At 38.4% G+C, this 25,609-nt stretch overlaps 1 pseudogene; it reads left to right on the top strand.

Moving 5' to 3' along the window:
- LOC119525846 overlaps nucleotides 1–25,609 on the top strand; it is a 159,039-nt pseudogene that overhangs the window by 38,110 nt on the left and 95,320 nt on the right.

Raw genomic sequence — 25,609 nt, forward strand, 5'->3', positions numbered from 1 at the left:
TATCATTTTAAAATATTTTTTTTCCTGCCAGGAGCACAAAAATGTTGGATTTTCCCGTCAATCATCACTACCCTACCAACAGGATCCAAAGGATAGAAGTACAAGAAAGGAGTGGATCTTAAAAGTATCAGTAGTTACTGTGCACAAGTTGGAATATACAATATAGAATCAAGGACAAAACACATGATCTCTTCTTCCAGAATCTAAATCTCAGCATCCTCATTATAAGATGTGTCCATGGAGATAGACATCAAGTCAAGTATCAGTGGAGACTGTGAATCCACTTACCTACCCAGCTTCAAGGACCCAGAATGAAAAACTTAAAGGTAACACATTGTATTCCATAGGCATGGAGAAAGGCACACAAAGGAAAGAAGGGTCCATGGTTTTTGAGGCACAATGACACCATCAACATCAGCTCTTTATTACTGTTCAATTAATGCGATGCTCCACTAGATTAGCAAATATGCTCAGTTAGTGAGGACATGGGAAGCTGAGAAAGTGTGAAAGATGGAAATTACTTGCCATAATGAAAGGGGTGAAAGAAAACCCCAACCTAACACACATAAGCACAATGTTTTCAGTGGTGATGCAAACTTCCAGCTACAAATGTAAAAATAAGAAAAAAAAATTTAAATCCAGGCCTTTACAAAACCAGTTTATCATCAACTGCCAAGAACACAGGAGTGGTTACTGAGGCTATTTACAGTCTGTTCCTCTTCTCCTTTAAGGTACATGGTAGATTTTCACTTTTCTGAAACTAAAATTGGGTGTGGCTACATGACTTGCTTTAGCCAATGAAAGTTCAGGAAAGACATGTGTCTGTACTTTAAGTGGAATCTTTATAAGCCAGTGCATGATTCACCACATTCCGCTGTTCTGAAAGATCATGGAAATATTTCAATTTGGAGTGTTCTGGTTTGCTAATGCTGCGGAATGTAAAACACCAGAGACGGATTGGCTTTTATAAAAAGGGGATTTATTTGGCTACAAAGTTACAGTTTTAAGGCCATAAAGTGTCCAAGGTAACACATCAGTAACTGGGTACCTTCAATGGAGGATGGCCAATGGCGTCTGGAAAACCTGTTAGCTGGGAAGGCACGTGGCTGGCGTCTGCTCCAAAGTTCTGGTTTCAAAATGGCTTTCTCCCAGGATGTTCCTCTCTAGCAAGCTTGCTCCTCTTCAAAACGTCAGTCACAGCTGCACTGAGTTCCCTCTGCCAGTCAGCTCATTCACATGGCTCCACTGATCAAGGCCCACCCTGAATGGGTGGGGCCATGCCTCCATGGGAGTATCTCATCAGAGTCATCACTTACAGCTGGGTGGGACACATTCCAAGCAAATCTAATCAGCACCAAAACGTCTGCCCAGAGTCATCACCCACAGCTGGGTGGGGCACATTCCAAGCAAATCTAATCAGCACCAAAATGTCTGCCCCACAAGACTACATCAAAGATAATGGTGTTTGGGGGACACAATACATTCAAACTGGCACATGGAGTTTCCATCAGCTTGTGTCCCTGAGTGACCGCAGAGACCTCTGCTAAATTGCACTGGACAAATGTACAAGTGAGAAATGAACTTTTGTTATGCCAAACCTCTGAGATTCTAGTCTGTCCTTCCTGACTTAATGTAAATACTATCTGTAGATTATCTATCATGTACTGTTCATCTCATGAAATATTTCTGATAGAATTTTAAAAATTATTTCTTTAACAGTTTAGCTTGATTTGGGGATGTTTATCTGTCAACAGTATTCACAAAATTTTACAAATTAGTTCATAATTTGTTAAGAAACTCACTTATGTGTTGTATTTTCATCAACATCTACATGAATTTCTCAAAACTGGGCAGTTTTTATTGCCAATTGAATGGAGGAAATTTCCTGAGAGATAAGAAAGATGTTTGAAGACTTGTTTCCAATCTTTTGATTTCTTAAATACAGTTAACTGCAATTGTTAGTATGAGGGGGAAATGTATCCTTCCCTATTTTTTTCTTGAATTTGGATGAATGTACTGTATGAGGTAGAATAATGAAGGAAAAAATTCAAATTTAATGAAAGGAAAATGAAGAATATATGATACATTTTTAGTATATTAAATTGATACTAGAGTTTCTATAACCAACTCATCATGATCGCTTAAAAAAAACTTTGTCTTGCTCAGAAATAAATAGCTCAATTACATATTCTAAAAAGCAATCTACAGCATTTGAAGTATGCGGATGCTTTCTAATTTTCTTTAATTTGTAAGGAAGAATTAGCATGTAAATAGGTAATTAAGATAAGGCATAAAAGGCAAAGATAGAAACTAATATATATTTAGAATCAGAATATTTCTTGCACCACAAAGCAGTATCTGGGGCAGAACACTGATATTTCAGAGGAATAAATCCTGAGGCTGTGAATCCTGTTAACTGTGTTTTCTGATAGCCTAGAACTTCTCCTTTAAAATGTAAAGAAAAAATTAAGTGAAACCTTCAAAATCTTAGTGAGAATAAATATAGATTTGAAGTGATATAAATGTCATTACATTTATTTAGGGGCAGATGCATGTGGTTGGATGTACTCATTCCCTCACTGTAGGACCAGCTTTCAAAGACTAGTTTTGCAGGACTTGTGATTCAAATCTGTCATCTGCCTGTATTTGAATTTACTATGTTTAATGAATGCTCATATAATCAAAACTATGACTATTCAATCTATTAAATGCTAGTGTGTGGCCAAAATGACAGTATAGTATTTATGGTTTATTCATGCAATTAAAACAGTTCAATGTGAAGAGAAAATTGACGGAATTTATGTGGAATGCCATGATTGATGCTAGAAAGGAAATTCAGGGCCAAACTGTGATGGAATCTGAATATCAAGAAGTTCCCATTGTTTAATATGTAGTCAGTTACTTGTAGTTTATATTTTGTCTATCTGTTGTTTTTTTACCACATAATTGGTATGATAGTCCAACACAATGTGAAAAATTGCTTGAGTGTGGAAATCTGGGAGCAGAGAAATTAGGTTAAGCCCCAAATGAAACTACACTAAAAATCGTAACAAGGATGTTATCTCTGAAGAAATGACTGGGAATGGGCATGTGGTAACCCACTGGGGTGATCTAAGTTGTTTCATATCTTGAACAGGGATCTGCACTTGTTTCAGAGCTTGAAGGGTTACAGAAGTGTATGCATTTGTCGTAATACATGGCATAGTGCACTTAGTATGAGTACATTTTAAGGTGTGTGAATTTTACCTTTAATAGTACATGGTTTGGAGAGGCGGGGCAAGATGGCAGACTGGTGAGCTGTATATTTTAGTTACTCCTCCAGGAAAGTAGGTAAAAAGCCAGGAACTGCGTGGACTGGACACCACAGAGCAATCTGTCTTTGGGCATACTTCATACAACACTCATGAAAACGTGGAACTGCTGAGATCAGCAAAATCTGTAAGTTTTTGCGGCCAGGGGACCCGCGCCCCTCCCTGCCAGGCTCAGTCCCGGGGGAGGAGGGGCTGTCAGCTCCAGGAAGGAGAAGGGAGAATTGCAGTGGCTGCTCTTATCGGAAACTCATTCTACTGATTCAAACTCCAACCATAGATAGACTGAGGCCAGACACCAGAGACTCTGAGAGCAGCCAGCCCAGCAGAGAGGAGACAGGCATAGAAAAAAAAACAACACGAAAAACTCCAAAATAAAAGCAGAGGATTTTTGGAGTTCTGGTGAACACAGAAAGGGGAAGGGCGGAGATCAGGCCTTGAGGCGCATATGCAAATCCCGAAGCAAGGCTGATCTCTCTGCCCTGTGCACCTTTCCTTAATGGCCCTGGTTGCTTTGTCTATTAGCATTTCAATAACCCATTAGATCTCTGAGGAGGGCCGTTTTTTTGTTTTTTTTTTTTAAATCCTTTTTGCTTTTTCTAAAACAATTACTCTAAGAAGCTCAATACAGAAAGCTTCAAAGAATTGAAATTTGGACACGTCAAGTCAAGAGCAGAACTAAGAGAGCTCTGAGACAAAAGGCAATAATCCAGTGGCTGAGAAAATTCACTAAACAACACAACTTCCCAAGAAAAGGGGGGTGTCCGCTCACAGCCACCATCCTGGTGGACAGGAAACACTCCTGCCCATCGCCAGCCCCATAGCCCAGAGCTGCCCCAGACAACCCAGTGTGACGGAAGTGCTTCAAATAACAGGCACACACCACAAAACTGGGCGTGGACATTAGCCTTCCCTGCAACCTCAGCTGAATGTCCCAGAGCTGGGAAGGTGGAGCAGTGTGAATTAACAGAGCCCCATTCAGCCATCATTTGAGCAGACTGGGAGCCTCCCAACACAGCCCAGCAGCCCAGAACTGCCCTGGGGGGACGGCACTCACCTGTGACATAGCACAGTCATCCCTCAACAGAGGATCCGGGGTGCACAGCCTGGAAGAGGGGCCCACTTGCAAGTCTCAGGAGCCATACGCCAATACCAAAGACTTGTGGGTCAGTGGCAGAGACAAACTGTGGCAGGACTGAACTGAAGGATTAGACTATTGCAGCAGCTTTAAAACTCTAGGATCATCAGGGAGATTGGATTCTTAGGGCCACCCCCCCTCCCCGACTGCCCAGAAACACGCCCCACATACAGGGCAGGCAACACCAACTACACACGCAAGCTTGGGACACCAATTGGGCCCCACAAGACTCACTCCCCCACTCACCAAAAAGGCTAAGCAGGGGAGATCTGGCTTGTGGAGAACAGGTGGCTTGTGGACGCCACCTGCTGGTTAGTTAGAGAAAGTGTACTCCACGAAGCTGTAGATCTGAAAAATTAGAGATAAGGACTTCAACTGGTCTACAAACCCTAAAAGAACCCTATCAAGGTCAGCAAATGCCACGAGGCCAAAAACAACAGAAAATTATAAAGCATATGAAAAAACCAGACGATATGGATAACCCAAGCCCAAGCACCCAAATCAAAAGACCAGAAGAGACACACCTAGAGCAGCTACTCAAAGAACTAAAGATGAACAATGAGACCATAGTACGGGATATGAAGGAAATCAAGAAGACCCTAGAAGAGCATAAAGAAGACATTGCAAGTCTAAATAAAAAAATGGATGATCTTATGGAAATTAAAGAAACTGTTGACCAAATTAAAAAGATTCTGGACACTCATAGTACAAGACTAGAGGAAGTTGAACAACGAATCAGTGACCTGGAAGATGACAGAATGGAAAATGAAAGCATAAAAGAAAGAATGGGGAAAAAAATTGAAAAACTCGAAATGGACCTCAGGGATATGATAGATAATCTGAAACGTCCGAATATAAGACTCATTGGTGTCCCAGAAGGGGAAGAAAAGGGTAAAGGTCTAGGAAGAGTATTCAAAGAAATTGTTGGGTAAAACTTCCCAAATCTTCTAAACAACATAAATACACAAATCATAAATGCTCAGCGAACTCCAAATAGAATAAATCCAAAAAAACCCACTCCGAGACATATACTGATCACACTGTCAAACATAGAAGAGAAGGAGCAAGTTCTGAAAGCAGCAAGAGAAAAGCAATTCACCACATACAAAGGAAACAGCATAAGACTAAGTAGTGACTACTCAGCAGCCACCATGGAGGCGAGAAGGCAGTGGCACGATATATTTAAAATTCTGAGTGAGAGGAATTTCCAGCCAAGAATACTTTATCCAGCAAAGCTCTCCTTCAAATTTGAGGGAGAGCTTAAATTTTTCACAGACAAACAAATGCTGAGAGAATTTGCTAACAAGAGACCTGCCCTACTGGAGATACTAAAGGGAGCCCTACAGACAGAGAAACAAAGACAGGACAGAGAGACTTGGAGAAAGGTTCAGTACTAAAGAGATTCGGTATGGGTACAATAAAGGATATTAATAGAGAGAGGGAAAAATATGGCAAACATAATCCAAAGGATAAGATGGCCGATTCAAGAAATGCCTTCACGGTTTTAACGTTGAATGTAAATGGATTAAACTCCCCAATTAAAAGATATAGATTCGCAGAATGGATCAAAAAAAATGAACCATCAATATGTTGCATACAAGAGACTCATCTTAGACACAGGGACACAAAGAAACTGAAAGTGAAAGGATGGAAAAAAATATTTCATGCAAGCTACAGCCAAAAGAAAGCAGGTGTAGCAATATTAATCTCAGATAAAATAGACTTCAAATGCAGGGATGTTTTGAGAGACAAAGAAGGCCACTACATACTAATAAAAGGGGCAATTCAGCAAGAAGAAATAACAATCGTAAATGTCTATGCACCCAACCAAGGTGCCACAAAATACATGAGAGAAACATTGGCAAAACTAAAGGAAGCAATTGATGTTTCCACAATAATTGTGGGAGACTTCAACACATCACTCTCTCCTATAGATAGATCAACCAGACAGAAGACCAATAAGGAAATTGAAAACCTAAACAATCTGATAAATGAATTAGATTTAACAGACATCTACAGGACATTACATCCCAAATCACCAGGATACACATACTTTTCTAGTGCTCACGGAACTTTCTCCAGAATAGATCATATGCTGGGACATAAAACAAGCCTCAATAAATTTAAAAAGATTGAAATTATTCAAAGCACATTCTCTGACCACAATGGAATACAATTAGAAGTCAATAACCATCAGAGACTTAGAAAATTCACAAATACCTGGAGGTTAAACAACACACTCCTAAACAATCAGTGGGTTAAAGAAGAAATAGCAAGAGAAATTGCTAAATATATAGAGACGAATGAAAATGAGAACACAACATACCAAAACCTATGGGATGCAGCAAAAGCAGTGCTAAGGGGGAAATTTATACCACTAAATGCATATATTAAAAAGGAAGAAAGAGCCAAAATCAAAGAACTAATGGATCAACTGAAGAAGCTAGAAAATGAACAGCAAACCAATCCTAAACCAAGTACAAGAAAAGAAATAACAAGGATTAAAGCAGAAATAAATGACATAGAGAACAAAAAAACAATAGAAAGGATAAATATCACCAAAAGTTGGTTCTTTGAGAAGATCAACAAGATTGACAAGCCCCTAGCTAGACTGACAAAATCAAAAAGAGAGAAGACCCATATAAACAAAATAATGAATGAAAAAGGTGACATAACTGCAGATCCTGAAGAAATTAAAAAAATTATAAGAGGATATTATGAACAACTGTATGGCAACAAACTGGATAATGTAGAAGAAATGGACAATTTCCTGGAAACATATGAACAACCTAGACTGACCAGAGAAGAAATAGAAGACCTCAACCAACCCATCACAAGCAAAGAGATCCAATCAGTCATCAAAAATCTTCCCACAAATAAATGCCCAGGGCCAGATGGCTTCACAGGGGAATTCTACCAAACTTTCCAGAAAGAACTGACACCAATCTTACTTGAACTCTTTCAAAACATTGAAGAAAATGGAACACTACCTAACTCATTTTATGAAGCTAACATCAATCTAATACCAAAACCAGGCAAAGATGCTACAAAAAAGGAAAACTACCGGCCAATCTCCCTAATGAATATAGATGCAAAAATCCTCAACAAAATACTTGCAAATCGAATCCAAAGACACATTAAAAAAATCATACACCATGACCAAGTGGGGTTTATTCCAGGCATGCAAGGATGGTTCAACATAAGAAAAACAATCAATGTATTACAACACATTAAAAACTCGAAAGGGAAAAATCAATTGATCATCTCAATAGATGCTGAAAAAGCATTTGACAAAATCCAACATCCGTTTTTGATAAAAACACTTCAAAAGGTAGGAATTGAAGGAAACTTCCTCAACATGATAAAGAGCATATATGAAAAACCCACAGCCAGCATAGTACTCAATGGTGAGAGACTGAAAGCCTTCCCTCTAAGATCAGGAACAAGGCAAGGATGCCCGCTGTCACCACTGTTATTCAAGATTGTGCTGGAAGTGCTAGCCAGGGCAATCCGGCAAGACAAAGAAATAAAAGGCATCCAAATTGGAAAAGAAGAAGTAAAACTGTCATTGTTTGCAGATGATATGATCTTATATCTAGAAAACCCTGAGAAATCAACGATACACCTACTAGAGCTAATAAACAAATTTAGCAAAGTAGCGGGATACAAGATTAATGCACATAAGTCAGTAATGTTTCTATATGCTAGAAATGAACAAACTGAAGAGACACTCAAGAAAAAGATACCATTTTCAATAGCAACTAAAAAAATCAAGTACCTAGGAATAAATTTAACCAAAGATGTAAAAGACCTATACAAAGAAAACTACATAACTCTACTAAAAGAAATAGAAGGGGACCTTAAAAGATGGAAAAATATTCCATGTTCATGGATAGGAAGGCTAAATGTCATTAAGATGTCAATTCTACCCAAACTCATCTACAGATTCAATGCAATCCCAATCAAAATTCCAACAACCTACTTTGCAGACTTGGAAAAGCTAGTTATCAAATTTATTTGGAAAGGGAAGATGCCTCGAATTGCTAAAGACACTCTAAAAAAGAAAAACGAAGTGGGAGGACTTACACTCCCTGACTTTGAAGCTTATTATAAAGCCACAGTTGCCAAAACAGCATGGTACTGGCACAAAAATAGACATATAGATCAATGGAATCGAATTGAGAATTCAGAGATAGACCCTCAGATCTATGGCCGACTGATCTTTGATAAGGCCCCCAAAGTCACCGAACTGAGCCATAATGGTCTTTTCAACAAATGGGGCTGGGAGAGTTGGATATCCATATCCAAAAGAATGAAAGAGGACCCCTACCTCACCCCCTACACAAAAATTAACTCAAAATGGACCAAAGATCTCAATATAAAAGAAAGTACCATAAAACTCCTAGAAGATAATGTAGGAAAACATCTTCAAGACCTTGTATTAGGAGGCCACTTCCTAGACTTTACACCCAAAGCACAAGCAACAAAAGAGAAAATAGATAAATGGGAACTCCTCAAGCTTGGAAGTTTCTGCACCTCAAAAGAATTTCTCAAAAAGGTAAAGAGGCAGCCAACTCAATGGGAAAAAATTTTTGGAAACCATGTATCTGACAAAAGACTGATATCTTGCATATACAAAGAAATCCTACAACTCAATGACAATAGTACAGACAGCCCAATTATAAAATGGGCAAAAGATATGAAAAGACAGTTCTCTGAAGAGGAAATACAAATGGCCAAGAAACACATGAAAAAATGTTCAGCTTCACTAGCTATTAGAGAGATGCAAATTAAGACCACAACGAGATACCATCTAACACCGGTTAGAATGGCTGCCATTAAACAAACAGGAAACTACAAATGCTGGAGGGGATGTGGAGAAATTGGAACTCTTATTCATTGTTGGTGGGACTGTATAATGGTTCAGCCACTCTGGAAGTCAGTCTGGCAGTTCCTTAGAAAACTAGATATAGAGCTACCATTCGATCCAGCGATTGCACTTCTCGGTATATACCCGGAAGATCGGAAAGCAGTGACACGAACAGATATCTGCACGCCAATGTTCATAGCAGCATTATTCACAATTGCCAAGAGATGGAAACAACCCAAATGTCCTTCAACAGATGAGTGGATAAATAAAATGTGGTATATACACACGATGGAATACTACGCGGCAGTAAGAAGGAACGATCTGGTGAAACATATGACAACATGGATGAACCTTGAAGACATAATGCTGAGCGAAATAAGCCAGGCACAAAAAGAGAAATATTATATGCTACCACTAATGTGAACTTTGAAAAATGTAAAACAAATGGTTTATAATGTAGAATGTAGGGGAACTAGCAGTAGAGAGCAATTAAGGAAGGGGGAACAATAATCCAAGAAGAACAGATAAGCTATTTAACGTTCTGGGGATGCCCAGAAATGACTATGGTCTGTTAATTTCTGATGGATGTAGTAGGAACAAGTTCACTGAAATGTTGCTATATTATGTAACTTTCTTGGGGTAAAGTAGGAACATGTTGGAAGTTAAGCAGTTATCTTAGGTTAGTTGTCTTTTTCTTACTCCCTTGCTATGGTCTCTTTGAAATGTTCTTTTATTGTATGTTTGTTTTCTTTTTAACTTTTTTTTTCATACAGTTGATTTGAAAAAAGTAGGGAAAGTTAAAAAAAAAAAAAAAGAAAAAAGAAAAAAGACAAACAAGTTAAAAAAAAAAAAAGATGTAGTGCCCCCTTGAGGAGCCTGTGGAGAATGCAGGGGTATTCGCCTACCCCACCTCCATGGTTGCTAACATGACCACAGACATAGGGGACTGGTGGTTTGATGGGTTGAGCCCTCTACCATAAGTTTTACCCTTGTGAAGACGGTTGCTGCAAAGGAGAGGCTAGGCCTCCCTGTATTTGTGCCTAAGAGTCTCCTCCTGAATGCCTCTTTGTTGCTCAGATGTGGCCCTCTCTCTCTGGCTAAGCCAACTTGAAAGGTGAAATCACTGCCCTCCCCCCTACATGGGATCAGACACCCAGGGAAGTGAATCTCCCTGGCAACGTGGAATATGACTCCCGGGGAGGAATGTAGACCCGGCATCGTGGGACGGAGAACATCTTCTTGACCAAAAGGGGGATGTGAAAGGAAATGAAATAAGCTTCAGTGGCAGAGAGATTCCAAAACGAGCTGAGAGATCACTCTGGTGGGCACTCTTACGCACACTTTAGACAACCTTTTTTAGGTTCTAAAGAATTGGGGTAGCTGGTGGTGGATACCTGAAACTATTAAACTACAACCCAGAACCCATGAATCTCGAAGACAGTTGTATAAAAATGTAGCTTATGAGGGGTGACAGTGGGATTGGGAATGCCATAAGGACCAAACTCCACTTTGTCTAGTTTATGGATGGATGTGTAGAAAAGTAGGGGAAGCAAACAAACAGACAAAGGTACCTAGTGTTCTTTTTTACTTCAATTGCTCTTTTTCACTCTAATTATTATTCTTGTTATTTTTGTGTGTGTGCTAATGAAGGTGTCAGGGATTGATTTAGGTGATGAATGTACAACTATGTAATGGTACTGTAAACAATCGAAAGTACAATTTGTTTTGTATGACTGCGTGGTATGTGAATATATCTGAATAAAATGATGATTAAAAAAAATAGTACATGGTTTGAAAACGAATAGTGAACCATAGATAAACATATGCATGCTAATATGTTTAGGGGTAAAATGCATCAAAAAGTAAGATGGATTGATGGATAGATAAGGAAATGGATAGATATATGACAAAGCAAATACAGCAAGATACTAGTAATTGTAGAATCTAAGTGGTGGTTATCTGGGTATTTGCTTTACAAAGTATTTCAAATTCTCTGGAAATTTTCATACTCAAATGAGAAAATATAAATCAGATCAAACTGTGGAAAATACTTTACAATTTATAACAAGGACCACACCCTTACCTGAAAACCTTTTTTAAAAAATCATGGAGCCTGCCTCAATTAAGATGGCAGAGAGATGCTTCAGGGCTCTGTCCTACCACAGAAGCTTTGAAGAACAAGGAAGAGCTGGCAGAAACATCTTTCTCCAACCTCCGAAAGACAGATAAAGGGATGGAGAAAAGGACAATGCTGAATCAAGAAAAAGGCTATTAGAAGCAGTAGGACCTCATGGTGCACAGGATGAACCATCCCCCACCCATTACCAGCTTGGTACAGAGCCAGCCCATGCTGACCAGAGAAAATCTGACATTCGTATCAGTATAATAGGGCCAATATGCATACCTAAAAAATGATGCATACACACAAAGCATCTGGGAGGTCCCTTACTTCAGCTTGTAGTTGTTCTCCAAACTAACTGCATGGATAAGCCCTGAAGGAGAGTATTGGCGCAGGTCAATCTGCAAAGACTGGGAAAGGCATTTCCTTTTTCCTTTCATGTTTTTTGTTGTTGTTAGCTCCTGGCATTCAAGGAAAGATCTGTCATAACACTAGCTAGTTACAAGCATAAGGGAGAGACAACCAACAGTCTTAATTCCAGTGACAACACATTACAATATCAAAATGTTCAGGTTTCAGCAAAAGATTACAAAACATACGGAGAGAGAGGAAGTGATGACTCAGAAAAGGGAGAAAATTAAAGCATCAGAAATCATCAATGAGAAGGACCAGAACTGGGACTTACTAGAAAAAGGCTTTTACAAAATGGTCCTTAACATGCTGATAGAGCTAAAAGAAAACATAGTCAAAGAACTAATGGAAATCAGGAAAACAACAGATGAGCACAAAGTGAAGATCAACAGACAGACAGAAATTACAAAAAGGAACCACAAAGAGCTGAAGACCACAGTAACAGAAATTAAAAATTCTCTAGCAGGGTTCAACAGAAGATTGGAGCTGGAAGGAGAAAGAGTCAAATGAACCTGAAGATAAGAAAACTGAAATCATCCAATTGGAGGAGCAGAAGGAAGAATGAACAAAAGTGAAGAGAGCCTGAGAAACCTGTGGGACACCACGAAGCTTACCAATATACATACTGTAGGAGTCCCAGAAAGAGAAGAGAGAAAGGGACAGAGAGAATATTCAAAGAAATAATAGCTAAGACTCCCAAAATTTAATGAAAGACATGAAATGCGTATATAGTAAATTATCCTTGTCAAATTTAGAACAGGTACGCAAATCTTTTTGAAAGGGAAAATGAAAGTGACTTAAGGATCAGACTGTCAGATTTAACTTTCAAGTATGTAGTGCAGCTGTGTATTTAAAAAAATTAACTTTGAACGAAACCTGATAATTTTGTTTCACTGGAACTTTTAATAAATACATGATATGCATTTTATTTAGAAAATACTGTAATGTGTTTTCCTACTTTTAAATGTTTACCAAAGTTAGTTCAGTTCCTTTAAAATAATATCAAGCAGTTATTTATTAAATTAGTTATGAGTTTTATAGGTTGAAGTAATAATTATTTCCTTATTACTGACAAGTCAAGGACAACTGGGCTAAGAAGAGATAGGATGAATGCAGCCACAGACAAAACTAGGTACCATTAGATAATGTAATTTTCAGGTCTACAAGTTCCTTTCTATTTCTTCTTCTTTTTTTATAGTTTCCATTTTCCTCTGCATTACATTTATGTGTTCTTTAACTCCTTACATGCTTATAACAACTTTTTAAAACCCTTTGTTAATTTTATCACCAAGGTCAATTCTGTCTTAACAGAGTTTCTTTCCCCTTGTTATGAATCATATTTCCCTCCTACATGCGTGTTCAATAATGATGTTGCCTGGATGCTGGACATTATGAATGTTACACTATCTAGTATCTAGACTTTGTTGTTTTCCTTGAAAGAAAGCTGAGTTTCATTTTTGCTGACAGTTCATGTACTTGAATTACATTTTCCTGTGGAAACTTTTTTCTAACGTTTGTTAGGATGGGTTCAGGTTAACCTTTATTCTAGGGCTAGTTTAGCCTTCTTCCTGTAATATGGCCTTTCTGGGGTCTCTACTAGATATCTAGGGTGATCAATGGCAGTGTTTGGCTGTGTCCTAAACCTATGTGAAAGTTGGGAATTGTTCAATTTGTACTTCCTAGGTAGTTGTTCTTTACTCAACCTTGTGGAGTCTCACCATATGCATGTGATACTTTTAATTCAGCCAAGCATCTGAGACATCTGTGAGATTTGAGAGTCCTTTGGTGCAGAACTCCCTTTGCTCTGGTACTCTGCCCCACAAATTTCAGCCACATCAGCCTTCCAAACTTTTATCTCTGTCTCCTAAGCCTGGCAAGTGCTCTGTTTGGGATGACCTTCCCTCTGCTAGTCTGGTAAATGTCTAGGCAGAAACGTGGTGTTACTGTAAGGCTTATTTTATTTTTCGCTTCTCAGTTGTCCAAGTCTGAAAAGTGTTGTTTCACTTACTTTGTCCATTTTTTCCAGTTATTAATGGCAGGAAGGCACTTTTATTACCAGTTATTCTGCTGTGATCATAAGTGGAAGTGCTCCATCTGTGAGTCCTAAAACTCCCTAGAGAATCTGGATGTGTGTTTAAAATTGAGTACCTATGTTCTCAGTCATATCTGTCCAATCAACAGATCATATCCAAATGGATTTTACTTAATAGAACACAAATCATCTTACACAAAATACATCTGTAACATATTCAATTTACCTATAAAGTTTGTATAGATATTATATGTACAGGCATTTCTTCACAGCCTCCACTATTCCTTAATCCAGTATGTCCCTTGTTCAATTACTTACTTACTTCACAGGTAACCTAATTTCTGTCAGAATGTTCATCATTTTTTAGTTATAATCATTTAATTTTCATGCATCACTGAATAATTTAGGAATAAGTGTTACATCAAATTTGGTTCTGATTTCATGGCAATGAAATTTTCTTGAGAAATACAGGCATGGGAATCCACCTTCTAAACCAGTGGCTGACAGACTACAGCCAAAGGACAAATTCAGGCCCGCTGCCTGATTTTGTAACAACTTTTGTCTTTTTTTTTAAACATGTGTTTATATATGGTCTATGGCTGCTTGCACACTACAGTGGCAGAGTGAGTAGTTGCAAGAGACACGACATGGCCCATGAACTCTAAAATATTTATTACTTGGGCCTTTACAGAAAAAGTTTGCGAACCTCTGCTCTAAATCGATATTTTGTGTACTGGTCCTATTCAGTAGATTGCAAGCTGATCATGCTACAAATATCATCTTTTCACTCATTATTTAGGAAAAAACAGCAGAGTAAGCATAAGAGGGGTATTCTTGGTGCAGCTTCACTTCTCTCAATTTCAAGGGGGCAGTCTGTAAGGGGGATACAACCGTGAATGGAAATTGAAAACAACAATGAAACACTCATTGGGTGTTAGGAGCAGTCATTCAAATTCTTCCAATATTTCTCCTGTAAACTACTTCCTTATCTGTGGGGCACAGTTGGTACTTTCAGGTTAAAAGGAGTTACCTGTACACATTTAACACAAGAGAATACACACATATTAGATTACTATATTCTATTTTTAAAATTATAGAAAGACAGATGTTGTTTGCAAACTTCCTCAAAGTCAAGTTCAAATACAACAGAAACAGTATATAATATTAAAAATGCACTAACTAAAGCCTAAAATGATGATGTACAATCCAGGAATTTCATCCCCTGGTTCCAAGCAGAACTTGTTAATCCCACAAAGTGCTGAACCAAGAACCAGATTTAAGGACTCTAAGCAATGTCACAAATATAAAAAGCAGCAACTGCCTTCAATGTGTGTATTGTATTGTCATGGTTCTATTTTCTTTTCTTTTTTTTTTTTTTGGCCTAGGTTACCCTATAACAAATACTGCAATAATGAAAACAACAAAACATTTTATTTAAAATGAGTTTAAAATAAAACCCAATTCTGTATAGCATTTTAAAACTTCCAAAAGCTTTTTCTATTTTCTCTTCCTCCTGCTGGTATTTTTAAAAATCAAATTTCTATCTTCAGTAGTATTAAAATGTAAAAGGATATAACTGACAGCAAATTAAATCATATAATAGGTTTTCAAATATTCTTGTGATGAGCCTAATGAAGTAATCACTTTGCTGCTATAAATCTAAAATTAAAACTCATATTAAGAAACTGCAAATATATGTTCATTATATGCTTGCATTTAATATACTTATTATTACATTATTTTAGTTACTTGAGGAATTTCAATGTACCAGGTAATGCCTCTTTGTAGGTGTGATCTTATAACAAATCATCATGTTTGATCTATACTTTATTTCAAGTCTCAGAGCAGCTGACATGGACACCCACAGGTTGACTGATGGAATCTACTACATGCCTGGCAATGGGGTTGATGAAGAGAGATCATTTAGTAAGACCTATGTGGTGCCTAAATTGATGAACTTACAGTCTGCAGTTTTATTGATTTCAAGGCAATGGGGCCCTTCATTTCCATATTTCACCACATTTTCCAAGGGTCTTGTTAGGAAGGAAGTGGAGTTGGTACTAGCAAGCTCTATTCTATCACATTTCATTGTTGGTCTCCCCTTATTGTGATTGGTTTCAATAATGGAAAAAAAAAGGTCCTCTTTTTAATATAGAATTGGTACTCCTCTATGTCAGTAAAAGGAAACTTTCATTCAGTTTTACATTTCCATGCGTTAATCATAAACTCTAAACTATGAAGTTACTATAATTTGGGAAAGAGGGTGAAGTGCTTATTTTTATAACATGAAGTAATGAAAAGAAGCTAACAATTATGCATACAAACCTCTGTTTTTCACTGAAACTATACAGATATAACTATGAACTGTTAACATATAAATTCTCTCAGTCCAAGTGCATTATTTCCTGCAAACAAAAATCTTCATTATAAAATATTTATGAAGCTTTTCCACATTTAAATGAAGGGACGACCAGGTTTTGGAAATCACCATCTCTCTGGGAAGCCCATCAAATAAAGAAAAATAACGGAATTTTCTCATTAAATAAAGAAAAAAAAGTAGCACATTTTGACTTACAGTTAAAAAAATTTCTATCTCACAAACTCTGTTTCTTGAAAATTTCCTCTTGATCACTGCATTTTCTATTACAACACTCCTGCAAAGGTGTATACTTTTCCTTTACATTTTTTCCTAACATTACAATTACAAAATTCTGAGCAAGAAAAACACTGGACTGAAAATGAAAATAGAACTGCTGCTACTTTCAACTGAAGGTGGGATACTTGGGGCACAATTTCAGATGAATGACTCACTAGTGACCTAGAAAACATTCATATAACCATTATTTCAATGACTCCCTCCATTTTAGGAAAATAGAAGTTTCACCATCTTTTGTCAGCTGTATATAAAAGGATTTTCCCTCAAAAGTTTTCCACTGTCTGTCCTTCCAAAACACTTAAGAAAGAAGATAATTGCTTGTGAATTTCTTCTTAATATACTGCACACCTGGACTTTCATCCTACTGTAACAGATACAAGTGTAACTGTCCTATCACATAAGTAAATTAAGGAACACTTCCTCTAGTGACATATATTATATTTGCAAATAATCTAAGTTAAGGGGTTATACTCTCACTAGAGTACATCAAATTGAATTTACTTTCCTGTTCCATATATTGCTTATGACTGCTGCAGATGTAAAAAATTAATTAAAAATAGAGTAAGGATTACATTTCTTGAAATAAAACAACAGGAAAAAAGAAACGGGACTCATCTGTGATCTTCAAAAATTTTTTTTCCAATTCATATTAAGCATTCTTAAATAATTAAATGTCAGGCTAAAATTTTCAGCATAATTTATAAAATGATATTCCACATGAAGCTTACATTCCTTAAATTAATCTGATTTTTCTATTCATCAGCAGGTGGTCAATACAGTTTCATTATCTCTTTTCCATCACACTCCCTGACAAAATAATGATTTAAACTGACTTTTATTCAATGGAGTACTGTTTATTGCTCTATTTTTCTTGGTACTTTAATACTTATTTTCCTGACTTTTGAGTTTAGAGTGGTGGTGTTTTTAATTTTTAGATTTTATTCTCTGTCATGTTAAACTTGTTTCAAAGACTTCTTTGTAGAATGAGATTATCACATTTTAGTTTATGCTTCTTGGATTTTGTGCATTTGGAATACTAGTTAATAAGAGGAATTCACACATTTAATATATGACAAATAACATTCTTCAGAAAACCCCATTTCTGAGAAAACATTAAAAACTATCTTCTGTAAAAATAAAAAAAAATATTACAAATTAAAGGATTATCAAGGTTCAAAAATAAACACAATTTACACAGAGGATAAGATCCTTAAAACAAAGTTAGCCATGCTAAAACTCTTGCCGAATATTAATTTATGACAAATTCAAACAATACTAACTTGAAAAACTTTTAAAACTTAGTACATATGCTATTTCCTGAAGAACTGAGATTTTATATTTTAACTCTACATATGTTGACAGTTTCAGCAAATTTCTAGACAGGGTTACAATGTAGTCCTGATTGTGTATCTCATTATTCTACAAAATAGAAAACTAACAAAAGTTTAGTACTTTAGCTGTCTAAAGATCACTCAGTATGTAGAAGATTTTGAAACAGAATGGCAAAGAGCATCCATTCAGTTATATAAGTGAAGACAAGTTACTAAAGATAAGTCTTTTGTCTGCTCTGATATAGGCTTAGAGGAGAAATGTTGACTATATTAAAATAGCTCTTCCCTTAAGGAAGAGAGTACTGTTTTCCTTTAAACCTTTTCTGGACAAAGAAATTCTCTTCAGAAATCTCTTTCATTTAGATTTACACTGCATACAGGAGATAAAAGATCATTTTTTCTTTCTGCTCTTATTGTGATGGAAAGATTGTTGACACTTTTGATTAGCTGAATAAATGCATCTTTATTTAGAAAACAAGAGACCCAGAAAGACAAAAAGAAAATAAACATTTTACTTCTTTTTACATATTTTGCATGCTAACTGTAATTCATTCCATAACACTGAACTGAAGAACAATGCAATAAAACAAAATCAATAAAGTTAAACAAAAACCTTCCAAGGTATATTATTAGAAAACTATCTCTCCCCATCCCAATCTCCTTTATCATGCATATAAACATATATGCATGCTATCCACTGAGCATCACAATTAAAATCACGAGCTCTAGACATTGTTAAGACCAAAAGGCACTTTTTAAATACTTTCTAAGTAAATGAAAATTTATATTCTTTAGACATTCAACCAATCCTTCAAACATTCATTTATTTAACCAACCAACAAATATTTCTGAGTATCTTTATGCACCAAAAGCAGTACAAGGTGCAGGGAAAACACTGATGAATAAGACACAGTCTTGTCAGTCTACATGCTAAGATTCTAACAGGTTTCAATAATGTTATAGGCCCTATAAATGACAAACAAAAAAGGGTAAGTGGGGACTGAATTCTACCTTGAAAGGGTAAAAAAGTCTTGATATAAATGCTACTGTGGACTTAACTTCACCCTCAAAATTACAAAGATGTTTGCCAAGCGAAAATATAGGAAAGTCCTTCCTGCCGAGCAGATGAAGTAGCATGAACACTGGCATGGCTATGAAAGATAACACAACTGAACTTGAACATGAGGCTATAGAGCTGGGCCAGGGCACAGACATGGCGGGGGGGGGGGCTTGAGGGGTGGAAGAGTTTCCTCTAGTTAACAGGAGTCACAAAAGGGTCTTCAAATAGAAGTACCATGGACAGACCAACTTTTTTTGAAAGGTAGTATGACTGTGGATGATGAAATCTAAAGATTGAAGTCTGGATGCAGGGTAACAACTCAGGAGACCATTAAAATGTTCTAGGTAAAAATGGATGAACAGCTAGCTTCAGACAGGAGAGGTGGAGCTGATGAAAAGCATACATATATATAAAAAAGACGCTTAAGGATATAATTGAGAGGAATTGTTCACTGACTGAATGCAAAAAGGAGGAATTGAGGATGCCGCTAAGATTTTCAATTTTCCAGACTAGCACCTCATTTAACCATCCCTGATAAACTGGAACTGACTTTTAAAATGCTGGGTCAATTTATTTTACACAAATTTCTGCCAAAGTAATTACTATTATAGAATAGCATATGTTGACAAAATATCCCCCCTCCCAACCTCATAACTACTTGGCATACCTGAAATGTGTAACTATGTTCTAAAAAGAGTTTTGTTAATTATAGGTTTCATTGTTGTGATACCTTCCTTTCTTCGCACTGTTAAATATGATAATGTATTTCTTTGTATAATATTACAGTAGGTGAATGTGTGGGAAATTATTTTATTTGAGCTTCCTTTACATGTGGCACTGTATTTTCTGCCTTGTTTACACCCCAGAGACTTTGTAAAAGTCAAAAGAAACGTACATTTAAAAGATATTTTAAAAACAGTAAAGCCAGTTCCTGAACCTCTCTCTCTCTCTCTGCTACCACTCAGGTACTCCCCACCAGCTTAAGGAACCATGGAAAATACCCAGCCTGCCTTCATTACCATTAAACAGGGTAGATATAGCAAAACCTTCAAGTGCCTTAGTAGATGGTATTAACCTTCATTGCCAGGAAATTAATTAGAGTTTCTGAAGAATGCATGGTGCAACAATACAATGACCTGATAAAGCACCCTTTCTGTCCAGAAAGGCCAACTGTGGCCAACAGAAGCTGAAGGTGGTGAAGCTGAGCAAATGATTCTCAGGAAAATCATTCACCGCATTCTACAATTAGCATTTTCAGTGTCATGAAAGCCAGTTAGGATCCAGTGAGGCATATATTCATACCCTTCAGCACTTGTTGAACAAGGGCTACTGCTGGCCTTGAAAGGAGTGAACACAGGATGAGTAATTTTTGGGGATACTAATACAAGGGATTTGAAACTATCCACCTTAATTGCTAGCAAGTCTGGCGACATGCAAAGGGAACCTGCAAGAGAGGTCATCAAACACTTTAAAAAGAAGGGATTCAGTCTCACAGATACAACGTTGTTTAAGGACTATGAGGAAACCATGAGGCAGCAATATATTGACCTGGTAAGACCAGCCAGTCTTTTCAGGGCTGGTGAAGTATATGGACTCAGGGATGGATTTGGCTATTGTTGAGTAGGCAGTGGAGAACGTGAACACAAGGTGAGAGATGCACTGGGAGACCAATCCAGTGAATCCTAAGCCAGGAAACTTGCTCTTGCCATCAAGCCTGGTGGCATTCATGTAAGTGTTACAGAACAGATACCAAACTCTCTGAGCAGAAGGGATTCAGATTCATGGACAAAGCTGTCCTTTGGGACTTTGAGGAATACCTAAAACAAACCCTGCCTTATATGATTGCCCACTCTTTTTAGCACTGGTGCATTACATGAATTCAGGGCCAGTTGGGGCCATTGAGATGTAGCCAATGAAGGATGTGAACACAACAGCAGTACTGATTGAGGAGAGCAATCCAATGGATTTTAAGCCCGTCCCTTTCACTGCCTTCAAGCCTGGCTGCTTATTATTGGGACATATGGGAAAATTTCAGGCACTTTAACAATGAGGGATTCAGCCTTTGGCCATGATATAACTATAGGCCTGTAAGGTACATATGAAGTAACATTTCACTGACCTGATAGATCAGCCATCTTTCCCAGGGCTGGAGAGGTGAACACAGTACAGGTAGTGCTTGGGATACCTAGTCAATTGTTTCTCAGTCAGGTACTGGAATGGATAAATGTGGAGGGTAATTCTCAGAAAGAACCATCCAATGGATTGGTGTGCAAGGAACAGAATGCCAGACAGCATGCAATGAGGACATAAAACGGGTGGACATAATGCATTTTAAGACTGTGAGGAACCACTGAAGCACCAACACATTGAATTAATGCACCATATAGTCATCCCCTGGCTGGTGAGTGTAGTGAACACAGGATAAAAAAATCTGACAGAAACCAATCCAATGGATTCTAAACCAAGCATCCTCATTGCTATGGACAGGGGCATACTGCAATGAAAACCTGCACAGACCTCTGAAGCAACTATACATTGAACTAATACACCAACAGTTCTTCCCAGGGCTGGTGAAGCACATGAACTCCGAGTTGATTATGGTCAAATCAGCAGAAATGATGCTGGTGAACACAGGGCAAGTGGTTCTGGGGAAACCACTCCATTGCATTTTCAAACTTCCACATACCAGTTTCATTACGGAAAGTATACCCTGCTGGATTTGTGCTCACATCCTACATCACATGATGGAAAACGACTGAAACCTACCCTAAGTGGGACAAACACATGGTGACTTATTTTGGTGTAATTTCATGTATTATTAAGCCCAGGTACTTAAATGCCATCATTATCAACGGACATGCAATGGGGATTTACAGGAGAGGTCAACAAGAACCTTCACAAGAGTAGGAGTTTTACAGAATAAAAATATTTCAGGTATTTGAGAAACCCCTGAAATAAGTATACACTGGTTGATAGACAGCTATTGTATCTCTACGAGGAGATTACTGTTAAGTGATGCTTGGCACAAAGTCCAGTATAAGCTGAAGGTGGTGAATGCAGCCAGAATGATTAATGGGAAAGCCCATCTACAGCATCCAATGGTTGGCACCTTAAATATCCTCACCAAGCAGAAATCTGATTCAAACAACATTCACTGGAACATCGCCACAAGAGTCGTAGACACTGGTAAATACAAGAAAAATAAATCTGAGGAAAGAACTGACTGACATGCTAGGTCTGATATCTTCCTTGTCCTTCATTTGGGTAGCATATAGTATACTGCATAACAATACAATGACCATAACTGACAATGAGTGGGTAACCCAAGGGGAGTAACTTTCAATACAATAGACTGGAAGCAAAGAACATTATTTAACTTCATGCCACTTGGCATGTAACGTGGAGCATGGATTTAAACCAGCAGACTGAGCGCACTTGAAGGAAAGAATCATTCATTAACAATGACATACCTTCAGGACTATGAGAACCACTGAAGTACCAACCAATTGTAACAATAAAAATACTAGAGTCCACCCTGGAATTATGAGGGCAGTTAACCCATTTTGAAAAATTGAGGATGGAACCGATGCAAGGGACCCCAACCAGGCACACTTTGATTCCATAGAGGGAGTTGTCAAACAATAAGAACTTACAGGAGAGGGCTCAGGCACTTTGAGATGAGAATCAGTCTCATGGGCATAATACCCATTTGATGCCACAGGGGAATCCCTGAAGGACCTACACAATGAACGGATAGATCAAAGACTCTACAACAGAGTTGGTGGACAAAAGAACTCATAACTAATTTGAGACAAGGTTAGCAGACAAGCAAGGTAGTAAACAAGGGCAAATGATGCAGAAAAATCATTGCACTGCATCAGCACACTGGCACGTTCTTTACCTTTAAACAGGCGTTACCCTGCTGAGTCTTCGTTAAAATGCTACATCAGGTATTGGACACCATATGGTGACTGCAACAGATCCTGAGTGGGGTGAACACAGAGCAAGTAATTTTGGTGGAATCCAAGTCAAAGGATTCTAACCCCGGCAAAGCAGTGCCATCAAACTAGGACCATGCACAGGGGATTTTTCAGAGGGATCACGAGACACCAAAGAGTTGAAGAAGCCTTTTTCTGAGAGAACCATCCAATGCTTTGCAGCTAGGAACTAAATTGGTTTCAAAGAGGGATGAATGCAGTGAAGCCCAAAAGGAGTGGACAACATGCACTGTGGGAAGAAGGCAAATGGCCCCTTACCATCATCATCCTTCAGGACTGGGAGACAGGAAGCACTGAGCCATTGAAATGACAGTGAATAACAGCCCCCTATACCTATGGGTAGGATGAAGACAGATTTAAGAATTCTGGCAGGTGTCCTCTACTTAATCCTAAACCAGGCCCTCTCATTACCATAGGTAGGGGAGGTGTCATGTCATGGGACAAAGCAGGAGTTTTCTGCTGGCCATCAGCAGTCTGAAAAGCAAGTCAGTCTCACGGGGATATCTTTTCCCAGGCTACAGAGAAACCTCTGAAGGATGTAGACAAAGACCTGTGAGACTACCACCTTTTCCCCAAGGATGGGAAAGTACAAGAACCCCATGCCAATTCTGGCCATGTTTAGCAGACACCCAAGGTGGTAAACACAGGGTAAAGGATGTGGAAAAATTATTGCACTGCATCAGTACTCTGACATATTCATTACCCTTAGAGAGGCATTACCCTGTTGCTCTTTGATTACATTCTACATCCTATATTGGACACCACATAGTGACTGCAACTGGCCCTGAGTAGGGTGAACACAGAGCTAGCGATTTTGGTGGAATCCAAGCCAAAGGCTTCTAATCCTGGCAAAGTAGTGCCATCAAAACTAGGACCACACACACAGGATTTTTCAGAGGGGTCATGAGACACAGTCAAAAGAGCTGGAAGAGTCTCAAGAATATGAAATGCTTTCAGGCATATGAGAAACACCTGGGCTTCCAAAGCTGCTGACTTATAAACCTGCCATTATTTGTAATCTAGGCAGGAATTCTCAGTGTGTTTTGATGCCATGTCAGGCAGGATCTACAAATGCTTAAAACATGGGGTCTGGTTCCAAGGAAAACCAATCTATTGTATTTGTGACTGGCACCTTAAATACCCTCACCCAGGAGTTATCCACTTGGTTCCGTGTTCATGTCCTATGGCACATGCCATAGCACATGCTGGACAATGAAGCCAACTGAGACTAATGGGGCTGAACCACGGAGCAAGCGATTCTGGAGCTAGCAAAGTGACTACAATTGTCTACTGGACATTAACTGCAATCAAAATGGTGGTACCAAGCTGGAAATGCACAGACATCAAACAGCATTAACTGGGTCACTGACCTTGGCACCTTCATTGTAATAAGCTCCAGTGTCATTTACTAGAGTGTATGTTCAATTCCTACAATACAACTGGTCAGTTGCAGTCTGGAGTGCATCAACTCAGGGAGAACATCGCACATTTCACAAGGGTTAAAGCAGTCTCTGAGAAAGGTGTTGTAGGAGCCCCTGGCCTGAGCAAAGCAGGCCTGCAGAGCTTGGCACACAGCAGTCTGCATGACCTAGAGCAGCTAATGTTTAACATTTATATTGTAATGTCATGTTTAATCTCTGTAAACAAGGAGAGCAGGAATGTGCTGCTGAACTATGTGCCTATAGAAGCCAGACTTTCAGCATCAAGTGTTAATCTAGTTTACCTCCTTCCTGAACTCCCTAAAATGATATCACTCTTGTGGTTATCTACAAAGTCCACATCCTATAATCCTCTCCTTCCTGCACAACATAACCGATCAACCTCCCCCACCCCTGTAACAAGACCCTGTTCTCGTGCTTATGCTTTCCTACCCTTAAGAATGTCTTTGTCTCAAACCTTCATAAATGGCTCAGCTGGCTTCCTTAATTGCACGGTTTGCCTGCTTGCTGAATGCTGCACCAGCCTGGCAAGCGAGAGCCATCTTGATCTATACATGCCCCCCTGGTAAGTAAGCTCTGAATAAAGGTTCACGTACCTGAAAATGCCCAATGGTTTCTTTGGCTTCTCGACCAGCAAAGCCCTCACAGGCTGCGACAAGTGTACACAAGGTGAATAAACCCGGTGGAATCCCATCTAATAGATTCTAAGCAGGGAAACTTAGTGGTACTAAGCTGAGGGTGCATCTGGGAACATACAAGAGGGGCCATCTTGCATCTTCAGAACACCAGCAAGCATCTCATGAGCATCAAGTTATATTGCAGGCACCTGAGAAACCCCTGAAACACCAATAATCATTCACTCACTACTCAGGCATTATTTCTGACCTGAGAGGTAAATGTAGTTAAGTGGCAGCAGGTCTATGTCCAGCAGAAGCCAGAAGTGGTCAATCCAGGGGTATAATTCGGAGGAAAACCAAACCAGCAAACCTACAATTAGCACCTTAACTTTCCTCACCCCAGATGCATCCTGTTGGTCCTGTGTTCCCATCCTATAGTACATACTGGACAATAACTCCAAATGAAGCTAAAAGAGATAGGCACAGGTAGGACAAGTAATTCTGGATTTAACTATTCATCTGTAGTTTTAGACTGGTATATCCTGGCATTGAACCTGTGGCATCTCTACTATAAGTATTCACATATAAGAAGGATTTGCTGGACCACTGCTATATCCCACTTGGAGTCGG

Source organism: Choloepus didactylus, assembly GCF_015220235.1.
Source record: "Choloepus didactylus isolate mChoDid1 chromosome X unlocalized genomic scaffold, mChoDid1.pri SUPER_X_unloc2, whole genome shotgun sequence".
NCBI lineage: Eukaryota > Metazoa > Chordata > Mammalia > Pilosa > Megalonychidae > Choloepus > Choloepus didactylus.